Raw genomic sequence first — 17,940 nt, 5'->3', positions numbered from 1 at the left:
GCTAGAAATAGAAAAGACACATGAATTTGAAAGATTTAGGACAAAAAGGTAAAGTATCTTATTAATAATTTTATATTGAGTACATGTCAAAGTGATTATATTTTGGATATATTGGGTTAACTAAAGTATATTCTTTAAATTAATTCTACGTGTTTCTTTTGACTTTTTCTGTGACTGTGAAGACATTTGAAATTGTGTATGTGGCTCCCGTTCTATTTCTTTTGGCTGGTGCTGACCTAGAACGTGGGCCGGAAGCACAGGCCCTCAAACCACGGTTGTAAACTGAAAGGAACGGAGTTGGACAGCTTTCTTCTGAACCTCCTTCCCTGACTTCAGTGGCGAGCCTGTTCGTGGTGCTCCTCCCCACCTCTGACCTGTTCCTCCAGCTGTTTCATCTACCCCTCTCTGAGTGTTGGTCATGCCCGGGTCTGAGCCATTGTCCGGCCTCTGTGTACTCGGCATGTGGAGGCTGACCGGAGAGGATGAGCACATGATTTTTTTTTTTAAAGCAAATGGATGAAATAAAATGAGGGAGCGTCTAGGACATGGTGCAAGTCAGCCAGTGAAGGCCTGCATGGCGGATAGGCTTCCGGGTGGCTTCTGAGGCCAGACAAGGGCAAGGCAGGCCAGCAGGCACAGCCTTCCTCCGCTCGCTTCCAGGAGGCTGCTGTGAACCGCAGAGCAGTATTCTAGGTGCATCAGAGGACGTGGGTTGAAAACTGAGAGACCTGGAAATAGAGCAGTGTTTGCTGTCGTAACCGCGGGTGTTGCCTCTCGGGTGGGAAGGGCAGTGCACGGGGAGGCAGGAGGCCCAGGCGACAGTGCAGGCTCTCCGTGTGCCAAGTGCCCCGAGCCTCTGCAGTCCTCTTCCAGGAGGAGGCAATGCCAGAGGTCAGTTCAGCTCAGGGCTGGGCAAGGGGCCTCCCTCTGCTGGAGCACCGTCTCTGTATGGAGCCTGAGCCAGGTTTAAGGAACTCGGGCTCTCTGACTCTGTCTCCACTTGTTCTGGAACCTTGGTTAGGCCCCCTAACCTCTCTGTGCTGTGACTGAAAGCCCTTTCCTCTGCCCACTAGAGCTCGGGAGGATGAGCAGTGCTAGACTGAAGAGGAGTCTGAGCTCCTCTAAGTGAATGTGGGGACCCAGGTAGAGCCTGCTTATCGGGCAAGTTGCAAAATACCTAACCAGCCTGGGACAGGCCCCAGCTCTGCTCCCCGCTCAGTGACAGGGCCTAGATGAGCTCAGTGATGACATTAGTAACTGTTGCTTATTGGGTGCACCCTATGTCCCCGTCCCCTTGCTGGCCAGTGAGCTGGATGTTCATATGGGCACCATGCAGATGAGAAGGCTGATGCTCCAAAGGTCCCACAGGTGAGGAGCAGAGCTGGAATCTGAACCTGTGTGTGTCCCATGCTTCTTTCACTGTCAGTAGAGACGACCCTCAGAAAAGCCAGGAGCCCTGAGGCTGTGCTGTGCACTCAGTTCTCATTCAGCAATTGTCTTTTCCAGCCTAATGTTATTTGGCTCAAGAACTACTGTGATTTGATAGGCGGATGATAAGTGGTAATCCCTAACATTTAACGGTTAAATTGTATTCCTAACTTTCTGGAAAAGTGAACTGGCCAGGGATTTTTTTGGCATTTCACAAATGGCTAACCTGAGGCTCGGCACAGTCAAATGGTATGTTCAAGGTCACGCAAAGAGTGACTGGCCAGCCTGGGTGTCCGGATTCTGAGCAGTGACCATTAGAAGGAGCCGTCCCTTCCCTCTGCAGAGGTTTGAAATTCAGAGAGGCACCAGAGCCAAGTTCACAGAACAGAGGATCTGGCCCCTCCCAGGCCGCCCTTGAGGCTGAGGGAAGGGAGAGGGCTGCTGTCTGTACTCTGGCGCGCCTCCCTCTCTAACGAGTGCCATCTGTGCCTGCAAGCGTCTTGTGTGGTGGCGGCATCCTGTTCTCCCTCGCTTGTATCCTCAGCATGGGTCTCTCCACGGTCTGAGGACCATCGCGCAGGATTGCGGCGGCTTAGAGGAAAACACACGAGAGCCCTCACAGGGCGGCAATGCCTCTTACCTTGAAAATTGCCTGGAAACAGATGATTCATCATGCCCTCCGCTTCCAAGCAAGAGGACCCCACACACCCCGACAGTGTGTGGGGAGAGACAGTGTGTTACTGTTCCTAATGGTCTGTGTGAGGATGACATAACCCAGTACCTCGTGGGTAGGCAGTTCTTCTCTATATCAAGCCCAAAATTAAGGAGACAGAGAGAAACTAGAACTCCTTACTCAGGATCTTTAAGAAAATGGAGGACAGCGCCTGCCTCCCGTGGCTGACAGGCAGGCGCTGTCCAGTACTGAGCAAGCACCATGGGCCTGTGGTTGAGACCAGAGACATGTCTCCTGGGCTGAGGGAGCTGGTCAAGGTCAAGGGCTGCTCTAGAAGCCTTTGGTGAACATCTTTCAATTTGTAGATGGAGCAGCTGGGCACCCCAGGCAGTGGTTCCCCTTGAGCAGCACCAGGTCGGAGGCCAGATCAGAATGCCTGGTGATGGCCCCTTCTCCCTTCTTGGAGAGGGCATGATCAGCTAGTCGGAGGAGCTCTACCCAGGCTGCCACTGGGATCCTTGCAGACACACCCCTCCCAGAGAGTCTGAGTCAGTTAGTCTGTGGTGGAGCTTGAGATGTTTGTTTTCAATCTTCAGAGGTGATTCTAATGTGTGGCCAGGGTTGAGAACCAGGGCTGAGAACCACTGACCTGGGTGAAAACTGAAAGGCTAGCAAGTGAAATCAAATGAGTGCACCAATGTTTACTGAATATCTGCTGTAGACACAGTACGGTCTTCAGTATCTCGGTGCGTCCTGGGGATGGACAGATGATAAGCCATAGTTCTTGTTTTCAGAAAGCTTGAAGCTTACTGTTTATCTGCGGGTGAAAGAAGGCAAACGTGAAAAACAGGAGTCACGCAAGAACTGTGCTGCTGTTAAATCAGTAATTTGCCTGTTTATCCTTGACAGAGCACAGGATACCATGAACTAAGATAAGGCAGGATCCTGACACAGCGTAACCATATCCTGGTCTCGAGGTCTTCACATATGCTGTTCCCTCCTTCTAGAATGCTCTTTGCTTAGTCTTGGTGTGACAGACTCCTTGTCATTCAGGTCTCAACTCAGATGTCACCTCCTCAGAGAGGCATTCTAGAGCTGCCCCTCCCCTGTCGGTCACTCTCTGGCACACCACACTGGCTGATTCTCTTTATGGTACTTGTCTCTGACTGGAATCTTTTCTTTGCTGCCATTTTCTGTCTAGTCCCACTGGAGTGTAAGCGCCCTAAGAACAGGGATCCAGTCTCTTTCATTCCCCCCTGTATTCCAGCACCCCAAACAGTACCTGGCACATAGGTGCTTTATAAACATCAGTTGAGTGAACTGTCAGGGAGGGAAGCCTGTGATGAAGGAAGTATCTGAGCCGGATCTTCAGGCATGGGTAAGACTTCAAAGGAAAGGCAACAACGTGGAGGCATGTCAGCTCGGGAGTAGGGCCTGAGTAAAATCGTCCCGTGGAACAAACAAAGGGTGTGTGTGAGTGTGTTTGGGGAAGGGTAGAGAGCTGACGAGTAAGTCAGATGGGCTGACATAAAGGGATTCCCCAAAGGGAGCAGCCATAAATGTGGCTGGGAAAGCACGTCTCAGCCTATTCACGGAAGACATGTAACCACCATGAACCTCGGCCAGGCCGCTAAGTGTGGCCTCTGCCCTGTGGACCGTGGGACCCATCGAAGGCAAGTGAGGAGGGGAGGTGCATGGTCATTTGGCCCCAGCATACAGGTGTTGGAGGTTGAGAGAGTAGCCAGGGACCCCTGCATCACAAGCTGATGGCTTAAGGAAAGGAAGTCTTGTCCCTATGTGCCCCCAAGTGCCAGGTGGCCTAAAGCCTAGGTGTGGCACTCTGCTTGGGTGCTGTAGTGTCAGTTCTTGTGCTGAGTGAAGTGACCCCTTGGGAGGTGGTGGTGGTGAGGCGATGGGGAGGGGCAGGAGGCCGTGCGCATGGGCTGGCACTGTGCCCTCCCACTGCTGTCAGAGAGTGACTCAGATCCCCTCCTGGCACCAGCCTGCTCCGGCAGTGCAAGCTGTTCCTTTGGCTCCTGGAGACTGGGCTGGCTCTTCACTTCTCCCCTAGGACTGAGGCAGGGAGGAGGGGTGCCGCTGTCTCTGTTCCCACCCCCTCCTCTTCCTCAGCACAGAGGTGGGAGAGGCAGAGGTGGAGGTTGGGGTTCTGGGCTCTGGATACACTCCCTGTAATAGCTCCAGGCTGTCCTGAGCTCTGCTTGACACCTGCACCGCAGGATGCCAGGCGTGCTGGACAGATGACCAGGTGACGTGGTATTTGCATAGAAGGCTTTCCTGAAAAGTTACCATCAGAATCTGGGTCAGGTGGACAAATGTGATGGAACATCAGCGGTGCTGCCTATGGGTACTGACGTGACCTACGATTGTTCAGCACAGAGCGTTTGTACGGCACTTTATAGCTTGCAGAATCTTTTGACATCCTCAATGTCAATGTCCTCACACTGCCCTGGAAACAAAGTGGTGTTCCTATTTTTTTTATCTGAACCTCGGAGAGGTTAAATCACATGAGGAAGGTCACATAGATGTTGAAAGGCAGAGCTGAGAGCCCTAACATGGGTCTTTGGCTTATAAGGATCTTAATAAACTGTGCACTGTTACCAGTTTTCCTGGACTCAAACATAAGCACTCGTCATATTTTAACCCTTCCTGGGAATGTTGCCTGCTCACAAGGAGAACCCCAGTAACCACTGCTGCCTGAGGAGCCATCAACACTTTGAAGGGATAATCCGCGGGTGAGTAACACTGCGAGTCCCTAAGGTTGAGGGGGACCAGTCACTCATTGAGGAAATATTTCCTATTTGTGCTGTTCATCAGTTATTCCTATTTATCCTTAGCGTGACATATTATATTAGATTGAATCACATGAAATTGCCATTTTTGTTGGTCAAGTATCAGCACTATTTTGAGGTTCAGCCTAATATGTCAAAAGTGCTGGATAATCATGTGTTACTTGATTTGAGAGGCTCTAGGTCATTTGACGGTTCATATTTTCAAAGCAGACTGGGCTTCCTCCGTCTGTATGAGGGCATACCCCCTCAGTGTTGTTGGAAGATGACTCAGATATCCCATATAAAGAGCTTGTTTAGTTCAGGCTTTATCTGAATGACCATAACCTTGCACCCCGTCTGGCAGAGACAGTTCAGACTTACCCATCCAGGAAGACTCAAGGCACCTTGGAGTCTAGTGGTTGGAAAAGTAGTGTTAAGAGCAAGGCCCCAGAGTCAACGTGCTCTGGCTAGAATCTTGAGTCTGCCATATGCCTGCTTTGTGACCTTGGGCAAGTTGCTAATCTCTCTGCTGCCCAGTTTTCTCATCAGTAGAACAGGAATAATGACATACCCACCTCACAAAGTTGCGAAGGTTAAGATAATGAATGCAAAGGACTTAGATTTGTTCCCGATATATAGAAAGTGCTCAGTCAATTTTAGCTGCTACTGCTACTTTTATAGTTATTCTTGATCTTCTCGTCCCTGGATGAGAGGAAGCACTGGCGCACTCTTGGCACGAGATGGAAGATTCCGCTGCCTACAACCTCAGGGTTAGGTTCACAGCTTTGGAGAATGCTATTTGTGGTCTCTGAGTTTCCTTTGGCTGGGCTCTGTGACTAGGTTTCCCCTCCGTGGGAGAGATCTTGATAAGAATCTATGGGGTGAAAGCCAGCAGAGTTATCCTTGAAGCCACCCACAGCATCTGTTGTCCAACTTCCCTGGGGGTTGAGTGAAACTTGTCTTATCTTTGATTATATGAAGGCTCTGAAACATTTGAGGGCTCACGATCCACATAAGACCACCCTCACTTCTGACACCAGCTGTAAGTTCAGGGGTCCCCATGACTACATTTAACTTTGATAATTTGCTAAAAGGCTTTGCAGAACTCATTGAGAGCTGTATGGTTATGGTTTATCACAGGGAGAGGATAAAGCTTGAAATCAACTAAGGGAAGAAGCATATAAGGCAGAGTCTGAGAAAAGTTCCACATGTGGAGTTTCTAGTTGTCCTCTCCCATGGAGTCAGGACAGCGTTACTTTCCAGACATCGATGTGTGATAGTACACATGGAGTATTGCCAAATAGAAAACTCCTTCTAGCCTTGATGTCCAGAGTTTTTATTGGAGCCTCATCATCTAGGCATAGGTGGCTTCCCATGTGGCTAATCTCAGTCTCCAGCCCCTCAGGAGGTTGAGCTGATACCTCATGACCCAAAGCCTCTACCCTGTATCATGTTGTTGCTGTGGCTCCAACCTGCACCTGAATCACACTGTTACTACCTGGCTGGCCCAAGGTCCCTAGGCAAAACAGACACTCCTGTCAGCCAGGACATGCCAAGGGCTTAAAGATTACCTCCCAGAAGCCAAGGGTAAAGGCAGATCTCTTTTTGGGCAAGGTTAAATTCTTTACTACACAGGTTCTATGTAGGCTCTGGGGACACCAAGACATTGGGGCATAGCCCCTATCCCAAGGAGCTCATGGTTTACTGGGAGAGACAAGGTAGATAAGAGTACAAATCAACCAGTGTGTGGTTGTACGACAACCCGTGACCATTGGAGGGAAATGCAGTGAGGTTCCTCCCTGAAGAGCTGGCATGGCCTGGTAACATGGGAATGAAGCTGGCCTGATTAGCAAGGTTTGTGTCCCAAGGTGAGACTCACGAAGCATTTCTAGATGAGAAGTTTTGGTTGATTTTGACATGCTGATCAGTTCCCCCCGGGCCGAAGATCTTCACATCAGGCCTACCTCACTCGCTCACTGACTTTGGGGGCTGGAGGGGAGGGGAGGGATGAACCTCGTGGAACAAATGGGAAGCTCAGCATCTCAGTAATGGTCGAGACAGCCTGGAGGCTAAGCGGAAGTGCATGAGTGACTGGGGACAAAAGCTTGTAGACATGATTATGTAAACTATCAGAGACCTGTCCACAAACCACCCATCAGTGCCAGCCTTCACTTGGAAACTGTTCTCTCTAATGACTGTAGGGACAACACAGGATGCCCCTGGGATCAGCGAGAGGGCACGGCCATTCTTCCTTCACCTCAGTCTTTTCAGCAGCTGTCCTGGCTCCCTCCGGGTGGGGGGAACCCACGGATGCTCCTTGGCACAGTTTGCCTACTGGCTGGTGCCGTGGCCTCCATCATGCTCATTCCCGTCTCTCACCACTCCCAGGAATTTGCTTATCCTGCCATTGACCTTACCATCAACACTTGGATGGAAAGCTAAGCTCACCATCCCTTCCCCCGCTACCCACAGGCATTTCATGTTCTATTTCTGGCCCTCACATTCATTCTCTGGGTCCCTGGGGATCAGCAACTCCATCAGACCAGTTCAGAGGGATGGTCACACCTGTCAGCCTGAAGAGAAGTGGCCTCACCAGGAGGATTGCCAAGTGTCAACAGGGACCAAAGAGACCACATCTGGACATGACCCTCAGCAGTGGGGCCCCATGATCTTATGTCCTAGGAAGTCTTGCCACCTGACTTAGTTTAGGCCTCTTTTAGGGGGACTGGGCAGCACATTGCTTGCTATAATCCTTTATTTGTTCAAGAAAAGCAGCAGACTCCTGCTCGCATCTCAGAACACCAGTATCAGCAGCCACTTTTTCATAGCTCAATAATCGATGATGCTTTTATGGGGGAGGGTGTTTCTCAGTAAAAGGACCGCAAATCCTTTTGGGACAGCAAGTAAAAGGAAACTTGGTTCACTCAATTCATGAATATTCATTGAAAATTTACCATAAGCCTGGCACTGTTGGGGTGCTGGGAAGTCAAAGATGACAAAGACAGGGTCATGGTGCTTGAGGAATACACAGTCCAGTAGGAGAGACAGGCGTGTAAATAATGAAGCAACAGCAAAGTGACTGATGCTATCAAGGGGGAATAAACAATTAATTCTTCTGCAAGGAGTGACCATCAGGGGAGGTTCCCAGAGGAGAGGGTGTTCCAAGCTGACCTTGAAAGAACACGAGAGTTCCCCAGTTAGAGAAGAGAGAGAAGTTATTCCAGGCAAAGGGAGACACACAGACAAAAGCAAGGAGGTGTGAGGTTTGCTGAGGACACAGAAGAGCCAAGGCCACCTCCCACAGCTGCAGCAGCTGTACACCACACAGCTCCAGGGGAGGCCAGTTATCCAGACTGTGATATGAATGGTGAAGCCTGGAGTTCTGCAATATCGCGGCCGGAGAGATGGTCCGTGGGAGAGGTGGGGAAGGCATGGTGAAGAGTCATGGGAGATTTCACTTTCATTTCATCTGTTGCCTTGGCCATCAATGAGGAATTGCTCAGCAGACATTGGCTGAGCAACTACTGAGCACTTTGGGGTTTTACTGTATCTCTGCCATCCTTGTCTACTCCACAAGTGGGGCTAATGAGGACTATCTTGAATAATACTTAGCATTTTTGTCTAGTAAGTCAGCAATCTTCAGACGTAGGACACATCATTAGCCCACATTTCAGTGACAGGTGGGACTGAGCCCCTGTTGCCTAGTATCATAGCTGTCTTAGAACAATAGGGGATGGCAGTGGCCATCTAGTTCAATACCCTCATCATGTAAATGAGGAACTGAGGGCCAGAGGACTTCTTTAAAATCACACAGCTTGATGGTTTTAGACCTAGGCTAAAGCTAGGTCTCCTACTTTCTATCTCAGTCATATTTTCACCAAATATGTACAGAATTGTAATTGAGTACCATGTATTTCTTCTCCCTAGAATGGTGGATTGTGCCTGTGTCAGAGTAAGTAACCCCAGCTGCAAGGATTGGTGACCCTTGAAATCTCAGGGACCCGACACAATAAAAGTTTGTGTCTTATCCTCATTACAACCCAGTGTGGGCCGGGTGGCTCTCCCAGCAGTTACACAGAAGTGTAGGGGGTTCCAGCCCGTGGCAGGAAAAGTGGAGAAAACACATCCACTCTTCACTGCCTTGGCTGGGGGAGTGACACATGTCCCATTGGTGAGAACAATCTCAGACTGCATCTAGAGGCAAGGGGTTGGGAGCTACAGTGCAGCTGTGTGCCGAGGTATACAAAATGGGTTTAGTGAGCACCCACCCAGCATATGCCACAGGTATAGTGTGGAAAGTCCGCATCAGGGCTGTTATGCCTAGTGCTAGCAACAAAATGGCCGTCGACTAAGTGGATATCTGGTCTTTACCCTAGAGCCATCACCTCCTTCTTCTGTGCCTCTCCCCATGTTCCATCCTGTGAGGTGGAAACTGTGACCCAGAGAATACGTGACCTGTGGGGTCCTACTCAACTTCAAAGGCCCAGGACTCCCACCCAGGATTCTAGATTTCAGGGAGCACTCCTTCGCTCTTCAGACATTTGTGAAGTTCTCATCAGGTGCAAGGTGGCAGGCGCAGAGTCCCCTGGAGAAAGAGAGGAGAAAGGAGAGGGAGGAGCAGCTGCCTTCTCTGGGGGTTGTTGTTCCCCTGTCTGCCACCACGCTTTCCTGTGGTGGAATTGTTTGCTTTCCTCAACAGCGAGCACCGTGGCTCGGAATACCATCTGCGGGAGAGGGCAGCAGGGACTGCTTCCCAGGCAGGGTGTGGGGAGGCGTGTGCGGGCTCACGTGGCCGTCGGCGGCTTCGGTTTCATCTCAGCTCTCCTGAGGGACAGAGGGGAGAACTGCCTTCCTTCCCACCTCCAGGCACCACAGACAGCACCACCTGGGGAAGGTTATTCTGGGGAAGGCACTGGGTTGGAAAGAGACGTGGGCATCCAATTTCTTCCCCATGCCGTCTCCTGGGGCCCTTAAATCACATTCAGAGCCCCGACATGTGGCGCTCTGGGGCTCTTTCTGGGGACTCCATCACACGCCTTCTGAAGGCTATTCATGCCGCTGCTCTTCCGTCTAACCCATCCTCCCCACGGCACGTCAGAGTCACCGTTTATCCCCCTCTGGTGCTCCTGCAGGCGGTGCGAGGGCAGGAGCAGGGCGTGGAAGATCTGACCTGAATCCGTTGTGAAGACACACAGCTGCTGGACTGTTTACAGCTACAAAGCGTGACCTCTTTAGAAATCACTTTTCAGTTCCTGGGGTCCCCACCCGCTCATCGTTAAGCCCTTTTTATTAGCAGCGGCCTTAATTCAGGCTGTTGAGGCTTCAGTACAGCAAACATTTTGTTCTTTGAGAGAAGATACTAAAATGTCTGGGGGTCCTTGCCGACTTGGTGAAAGCTAATTGCTTTCATTTACTTTATTGACTCATTTTATCCTCAAAGCAAGATGTGGTCAGTTACTGTGCGAAGGGCAGTTGATTAGACACTGCAAGGGGCGAGGGGGATTTTAAAGTGGCTCCTCCCCTCCACGAGCTCAGTCCAGTGGCCATGATGGTTTCTTGCCATTGTCATCTCCACCGTCACCAGCGGATACAGCACAAGGCCCCGTTACTGGGTGAGCTCACATTCTGTGCCAGGCGGGGCACAGAGCACTGGACCTGCATCCCTCGCTGTCCCTCACAGCACGCCCAGGAGGTTATTACTGTACCCATTTTACAGCTGGGTAACCTGGGTCTCATAGAGGTGAAGCCACCTGCCAAAGGCACTGAACTAGAATATGATGGAGCCGGTATTTAACCTGTGTCTGGCTCACTCTGGAGTCAAAATACTGACTGTCTGTCACAAATAATGTGAATAGAAACCGGAACCGTGAAGACGACTACACCAGTTACAAATGGAGTGCTAAGGAAAGGCAGAGGTTAGTTAATTCTCACTGGCAAGCGAGGGAAGGTGACCTAGATGAGTTTGAATTTGCGCTGGTCCTCAAAACCTTGGCAGGACTCCCACAGGCAGAGTTCCGTGGGAGGAGGTCCAGGGGAGACAACCTCACTTCCCAGAGGCAGAGGTTCTGCTGAGACAGGTCCTGAGGAGGCACCGCAGCGAGGGAGGGAGCCTGTTCAGGTTTTTCCCCATTGACCTCCCAGCTCCCTCAGGGAGGATTATCACACAGGTGTTTAGATGCGGATAAACATGAGTCCTTTATTATAAAGAGCAGGCGTATTCCCTCCCATTTTGCAGGTGGGGGTCAGGAAAGCTCTGCCCAGAATTGTGAAGGCACAGGGAAAGCTTCCAGGCCTGTAGCACTGGGCCTGCTGGGCTCAGCCACGTGTCTCCGGGGAACTCTGGCCTGCCGGGAGCTGGGATGCCCTGGAGCAGCCCGCGGCCCGCTCTGGCCCTGGGAGAGTGGGGCCCTGCAGAGGCTCCAGGAAGCAGCTGCAGAGGGTTCTCCTGCCTCTTGCCTGCTGTCCGCCCTCCGTTTGTCCCTGAGCTCTGGGCTTCCCAACACAACAAAACGGAGTCTGTCTATTGTCATCTCAGGCACAGCTGGAGCCATTGTTCCTGGAGGTTTCCAGGCCCTTTCTCTGGACCAAACGTGGGGAGGCAAGGGCCACCCACTCCACTCAGTTGACTTTTATTCCCTCCCTGCTCTGTGCCCGGCTCTGTGCCCGGGGCCAGTACACACTGCTGCCCCTACATATAGAGGCCTCAGGTCTCTTCTCTGAAAACAACCAGAAGTGAGCCAGAAAACAGCCAGTGACTCACTGTCATCAAGCAAATGAAGTGTTATTGAAGAAGTGATGCTGAGGATAAATCAGCTGCAATTTTAGTGGGAGAGAAGGAGGGTGAGCAAGGGAGAGATCTTCCTGGCTGTTGGGATGGTGCGCTGTTTGAACAGGCTGGCAGGGCTGGGTGGCATCTTCCTCTAGATGTTTACAATTAGGATGGACATGTCGGATTACGGGAGGAGGGGATACCTGAAGGGGATGTTCGCCACGGTCGGCAGTCCTGGGAAGAGTGTGCTCTACTTCTGGGGTGAGGCGGTGCTCCTCAGATTTTACTGTGCCGCACATCACCCGGGGATCTTGTTAAAATGTGGACTGGGATTCAGATGCTCTGGGTGGGACCCAAGAATCTGCATTTCTAACCAGCTGCTGGGGATGGCTGCTGCTGCTAGAGGACCACACACTGAGAGCAAGGTGGCAGAGAATGAGGCAGTAGGGTTTTCTCCAAAGCAAGTGGGGTTTAAGACTCAGGTGTGACTTTTCAAAATTGATTTTGTTTTTGAAAAATCTTGAGGTATCTCTCTGAGGGTGGAAGAGATGAGGGCCAGGCATGGGAAAAGCAAGATGAGTGAGGGGTAGATAAGAGCTTGATTCAGCACTTGAGCCCAAAGACCCACCCAGGACCCACCCCTAGCACACCCCAGTGCGCCCTGGCCTCGCTGGGTGGAGGCACATGATTCCAGCTTTTCTCCATCAGGAGTACCTCCCCACCTCTTGTTAAGGCCAACACCTTCTGGGGAGAGCAGGATGTTCTGAATTCATGAGAAATTCAGATTACTGAGATCGTCAAGAGCTCTCCTTCAGGGATGTCTGAAACGTGTGCCCCGAGACGTCTTGGGGGTCTGCTCTCCTGATGCCAGCCTCACTTGCGCCAGCACCGCAAGTGCTCTTGGGAAGTGGATGCCGCCCAGGAATTGAACAGCGGGTTCCTCGGAGGGGGCAGAACTCGCCCCCTTGCTGTCTTGTCTACGCTGCTCATCAGCTCAGTCAATGCTCTCTTCAGCTGAGGAAAAAGGCGAACTTTAGCTGGGGTTACCTATGTGTCACAAATTCCAGATCATGAGGATCCGAACTGTAGACCACCCAGAAAACTGAAAGGGTCCACGCCGTTTATTTACCTCCCGTTTCTGCAGCCTCAGGGCAGGGGCCCAGGGGTTCCCAGAGTGACGGCGCACAGGCTGCGGGGCCAGGGCATGGTCAGTGATGTAGCTTCTTGAAACCCCCTTTCAGTCTGGGGCTTCCCTTGGCCAGATTACTCCACCCTTTACAGCCCCTGCTTCTTAGCAGCCCCGCCCTGCAGCAGTTGCCCTGGGGTCCTAGACTGCTGGTTCTCAGCCTGGTGCCATTTTGCTCCCAGGGGCGTTTGGCGATGTCTGGAGATGTTTTTAGTTGTTGCAGCTAAGGGCAGGTCCTACTAGCGTCTAGTAGGCAGAGGCCAGGGATGCTACTAAACATCCTATGATGCGCAGGACAGCCTCCCACAGGAAAGAATTATCTGGTCTAAAGCATCAATAGTGCTGAGGTTGAGAAACCTTGCCCAAAACAGGTGCCCGGGGGCCCGGGCTGACCCGGGACAGCTAGATACACAAAAGGATGTAGGATGGATCCCCAGCTGAGACTTTGCCAGAACACTCGCCTTAGAGTGAGGTGTTAGGGCTTATTTTCTCCCCTTACAATGAAGATTCCTGTAACGTGCTCTCTCAGCCACCTGCCTTTGTCATCTGGTCTTTGTGTGCCCGGTATGGAGGAGGTTTTCATAGGAGGCTGTGATCTAGCAGGCGAACAGGTGGGCAGCCAGTGTCTTCCCTCATGTTACGTCCCATCCTAGTCATCCTTAGCGTCCCGCTGGAGTTAGAACGGGTAGGGAAAAGGAACAGGCTGTGGAATCAGACAGTCCTGGGTCTTGGCTATGTGCCTTTGTGAGTTGACCCTTCTGTCCCCAGTTTCCCCTCCTGCAAGATGCGTGTAGCCATGCATCTAACCATGCAACGGTTAGAACGTGAGTATTCAGAAATGAGAGCTAGCGTAGTTATAAGCCCCAACACTTATGAAATGCCTGTTTGCTTTTCCCCCCTCACACTGGGTGACCGGGAAGAGCAATCAAGTCCCTGATGTCCAGCGGTAAACATACGGAAGATGGCAATAATCACAGGCAGAGAGAGTCGGATTCATGCTAAAACACTTACATTGTCACTGTGCAAGCAAGCGACCTGCTCATCTGTCTGCGTGCTCAGAGTTGGCTTCCTCAGGGCCGAGGCGGATCTGTAGGATTGGGGCAGTAGTGCAGGTTAGTGAGTTTGTGCGCGTGTGTCTCTGTGGGTACTCTAGGGTGCCGTGATGGGTGTACATAGTTGTGGCTGGTGTGTAAGACTGTGGTCAAATGAATTTGATTCCCAGGCCATAGGTGAGTCCTTTGGGATTAGTCCTGTTTTGTGATATTGGTTCTTCCCGGCCTCTGTTAGAGGGAAACATGCTGGCATTACATAAATCCTATGCTTTTATTCATTTACTTATCTTCTGCCTCTTTCCCAAAAAGGATCTGAGATAATTCACAACCAAGGATATAGATGTCATGGATAAAGGTATGGTAAGCTTTCTAAAGCAGCAGAATGTTTGTGCATCATGATTAAGAAGTTTGCTAATTCTGTAGGCCAATCTAGTCACTGAGTTTGCTCATCATGTTTGTCTCTGAGCTTCTTGCCAGCCAAAGTAAAAAGGGAAAGAGGATAAAATACATAACTACATTTTTATGTGTGACCTTGAATGAAAAAGTGGACAACTCCCGCAACCACAATTTTCTAACAAATGCGGAAGTGGTTTTCACAACAAATCTTAAAGAAAGCTGAGGACATAATTTTAAACTGCAGATTAGTGAAAACAGCTCCATAAAGCTCCTGAGGGGCCAGTGCTCTCAGTGTTTAGCTTGATGTGGGATAGAACTTAGAATGCCCAACAGAGTGGATGAGTCACCATTCCGCATATTCTCTTCCCTAAATATCATTTCAGGAGTTGTTTATAGATAATTTGAGGTGTCACTTCCTTCTGAGCACCCGGATACTGGTCTTATGTATCATAAACAGATAGATAACTTGTATAAAAGTGCCCATCCTTGTTCCTAGCATGGGGTAGGTACTCTGTACTCACCTCTTTGTTTATTTGTTCATTTTTAACATTTGTTCTTCCATCCATCAATCCATCCATCCATCCATCTGTCCACCTTCCCCTAATTTTGGAAAACAGAGCAGAAAGGTATAGTGGTTGACATGTTACTGATTTAGATGAGCTTAGATGTCTGTGAGGTGGAGGCTGCCATCCTCCATCCCTCATACATGCCTTGGTCCTCATTTACAGTTGTAAAGCCCTGTGGGGCAGAGCGGAGATGAACAGGCCTGGTTGTGTAGCATGGAAGCTGTTGGTGAGCATGGACTGGCCAAGCTGTGGGAGAGAGGTCTGAAATGCCATCCACAGAGCACCCAACTAATGGAATGGGTCCACCAGCTGACAGCCGTGCTGCACAAAAGGCCTCATGGATGCCTGTCATAAAGGGAACACAACCCATTGCCTGTTCCATTGTTAGCTGTATATTTGTAATTGAGGCCCATGCTTGTTTGTCCAATCAATTCTACGGGTACAAGTCAATTTATTTTTGTTTTCAGAACTATGCTATTTGGTTGCCAAGAAACACATCAATTGCTTGATGCTTTATTTAATTCATCCTGTTGATCCTCTGCAATATGATCCATTTCTTTGTTTTTGGTTAAACCAATCATGTGAATAGATTATGCCTGAAATTCACCACCACCCTCCCTCTCCTGGGCAGGTGAACACACATTCATGCACACGCACGTGTGTATATCTTCAAGGGCCCAAAACATTAGAAAGATAGAAAACAGCTTAGCAGGTACAAGCACCCTCTGACCCTCTGAAATCTGCCTTGTGACAACCTACATAGCTGTCACGCACGTCTTGAGGAACTGAATTTGCATTCTTCAGGAGCTGTGCTGTTCTGGCTGATGAACTTTCCTGGTTTTCTGAAAGTTAACCAGAATATCTTTTGTTAGTTGCACCATGATACTAAAAATATTTCCATAATGCTTTAGCCCCTTTTGTCACCTTGGTGAATATCACAGGTACTTGAACTGACCTTTGAATGATTAAGGCTCTTTATAGTTGAGGATAGAGGCTCATGAAGGTGTAATGGAAATGGATTTTAGAACGAGACAAATCTGGGGTTGAATTTTGGCTTAGAACACCATTTACAGGCCACTTGATTTTAGACAAACTGTCTTAACTTTTCTTAACCTCGGTTCTACTTATTGGTCTGCAGAAATAGAGATGATCATATTTACCTTGTAGGACAATTACAAAAGTTAGAAATAATGTAGGTAAATTGCCTGGAGCTTAGTAGTATTTTGCATCTGGTAGCAATTGTCTTTCGGCTTTTATTATTCCAGAGAGTTCCAGAGAAACGTGTAGTTATGAAAGGCAGGAAATTGAAGTTGAGTCAAATGTGGACTGTCCTCGGGACAGCCTTCTCAAAAGCTGAATTCTGATGCCAAAAACGACATCCTCATTATTGATAAAATTGGAGTATAGTGGAAAAAGATCTCCATCTGACCTGTCTATTCGGTTTCTCTCTGAGCAGCCGTTGGTGTAAGTGGTATATGCAGGTCTCTGGAGCCCATAAGGGTGAGGGGTCCGTCCAGCTGTCACCTGGCTCCGCTGGACTTGGGAGAAATGCAAGGACAGAGGACTGGGGCTTTAGCCCCAGCCACAAAGGAGAGCGGTTGGGGAGAATCGAACTTCCTGCACCAGATCTTGCCGCCGCTGGTTCTATCTTTCACTCGGTGCGTTGGAGGTTGCTTATGTCAGGCAGAATGCCCTGCTGCTGAGCAGAGAGAAACCTGGAGAAGCAAACAGAAAAATGCTCCTTGGGCGTCTTGGGTCTCTAGTAGCTTTTAAGGCAAAGAACATTTTGATGAATTATGAGCGAGTCATAAACATGTGGATCGCAGTTCTTGGCCTCGAAGATGTGTAGAGGCAAACTTCAGGAGGAAGGGGATGGCAGAACATGTTGTTGGGGAGCCACCTCCTCAAGCCCAGGCAGGAAAACCCACGAGAGGAAGAGCCAGATGATGGTGGCAAGAGGGACAGTGGCTCCCAGCATCACGGCCCTCCCACATTTCTAAGAACAGAACTGTGTTCAGTCGGCTCTGTATTTGCCAAGCCACAAGGTGCAGTGAAACCTTCCAAGAGTCCACTTGATAAAAAAGAGCAGAGGCCACCTGAATGCCTTTCCCTCCCCGTCCCCCATTCAGAACCCCATGAAAGCGAGCGGTGACATCTTCAGCTAACAAGGCATATGAGGGACAAAACTGAGAAAATAGAGAACTAAGAAATCCCCAGCCTGCTCCCAGTCTCCAAGGCCTATTCTGTTTTCCAAGGCTGGATTTTCAATTATTAATTAATCACAAATTAGTAAATAACAAACAATAAATGATAGGAAAGTGTTGTGGTGTCTTCCAGTGCTTCTAGAAATGCTAAATGGCAATCCCCATAATAGACTCTCAATAAGTATAATTAAATGCCTACTACATGCCAAGGGCTCTGCTGGGCACAGTGGAAATCATGGAGGAGCACTGTGGCCCAGTTCCTCTGGGGAGCTCAGTGTGAGAAATGCGGGGGGGCGCCATGAAAGGGCCCCTGGTCACACCAGGCAGTAAGTGCCAAGTGTCAGGTGATCATCCGGCTGGCTCCAGGAGGCCACTGGACCAGCAAACAAGCTAGTTAGGAATCTGTTTCTCCATGTGCGGCTCATAGCGTCAATTTCAGTGGGAGAAATCCCAGTTGGATGTGCTATGTATGCCAGACAGCCACGGTTTTTAAACCCCAAGGAAAGTATTTTTAAGGGGGTCAGGAGAGATGTGGGGGAGAAGGGATCATTCTTTCCCTGAAATCTTTGATCCAAGGGACCTGTACATGTAAGGGGAGAGGACCAGGATGCCTTTGTCCCAAGACTTCACATTTGTGACATTAAGTAGCTACGTGAACTGGGAGTGCACACCTCACACTCGCATGTGCACTCGAAGCTGGACCACCGTCCCCTCCTGCTTCCCCCGGGACCCTCTGCCCTGCCGAGTCTCCTGGCCCGTGGAGTGTTTGAGCCAGGGGGCCTTCCTGGGCACACAGTCCTCATTACTGCTGGAGTCTTTCCTGCTCACTGGCCAGCAGCACTCGGCCTGGACGTGGCCTCTGCGTTTCTTGCGCTTG

This window comes from Equus quagga, chromosome 1, assembly GCF_021613505.1.
Source record: "Equus quagga isolate Etosha38 chromosome 1, UCLA_HA_Equagga_1.0, whole genome shotgun sequence".
Taxonomy (NCBI): Eukaryota; Metazoa; Chordata; class Mammalia; order Perissodactyla; family Equidae; genus Equus; species Equus quagga.
The sequence above is the reverse complement of the archived record's forward strand: the minus strand, read 5'-3'. Positions refer to the sequence as shown.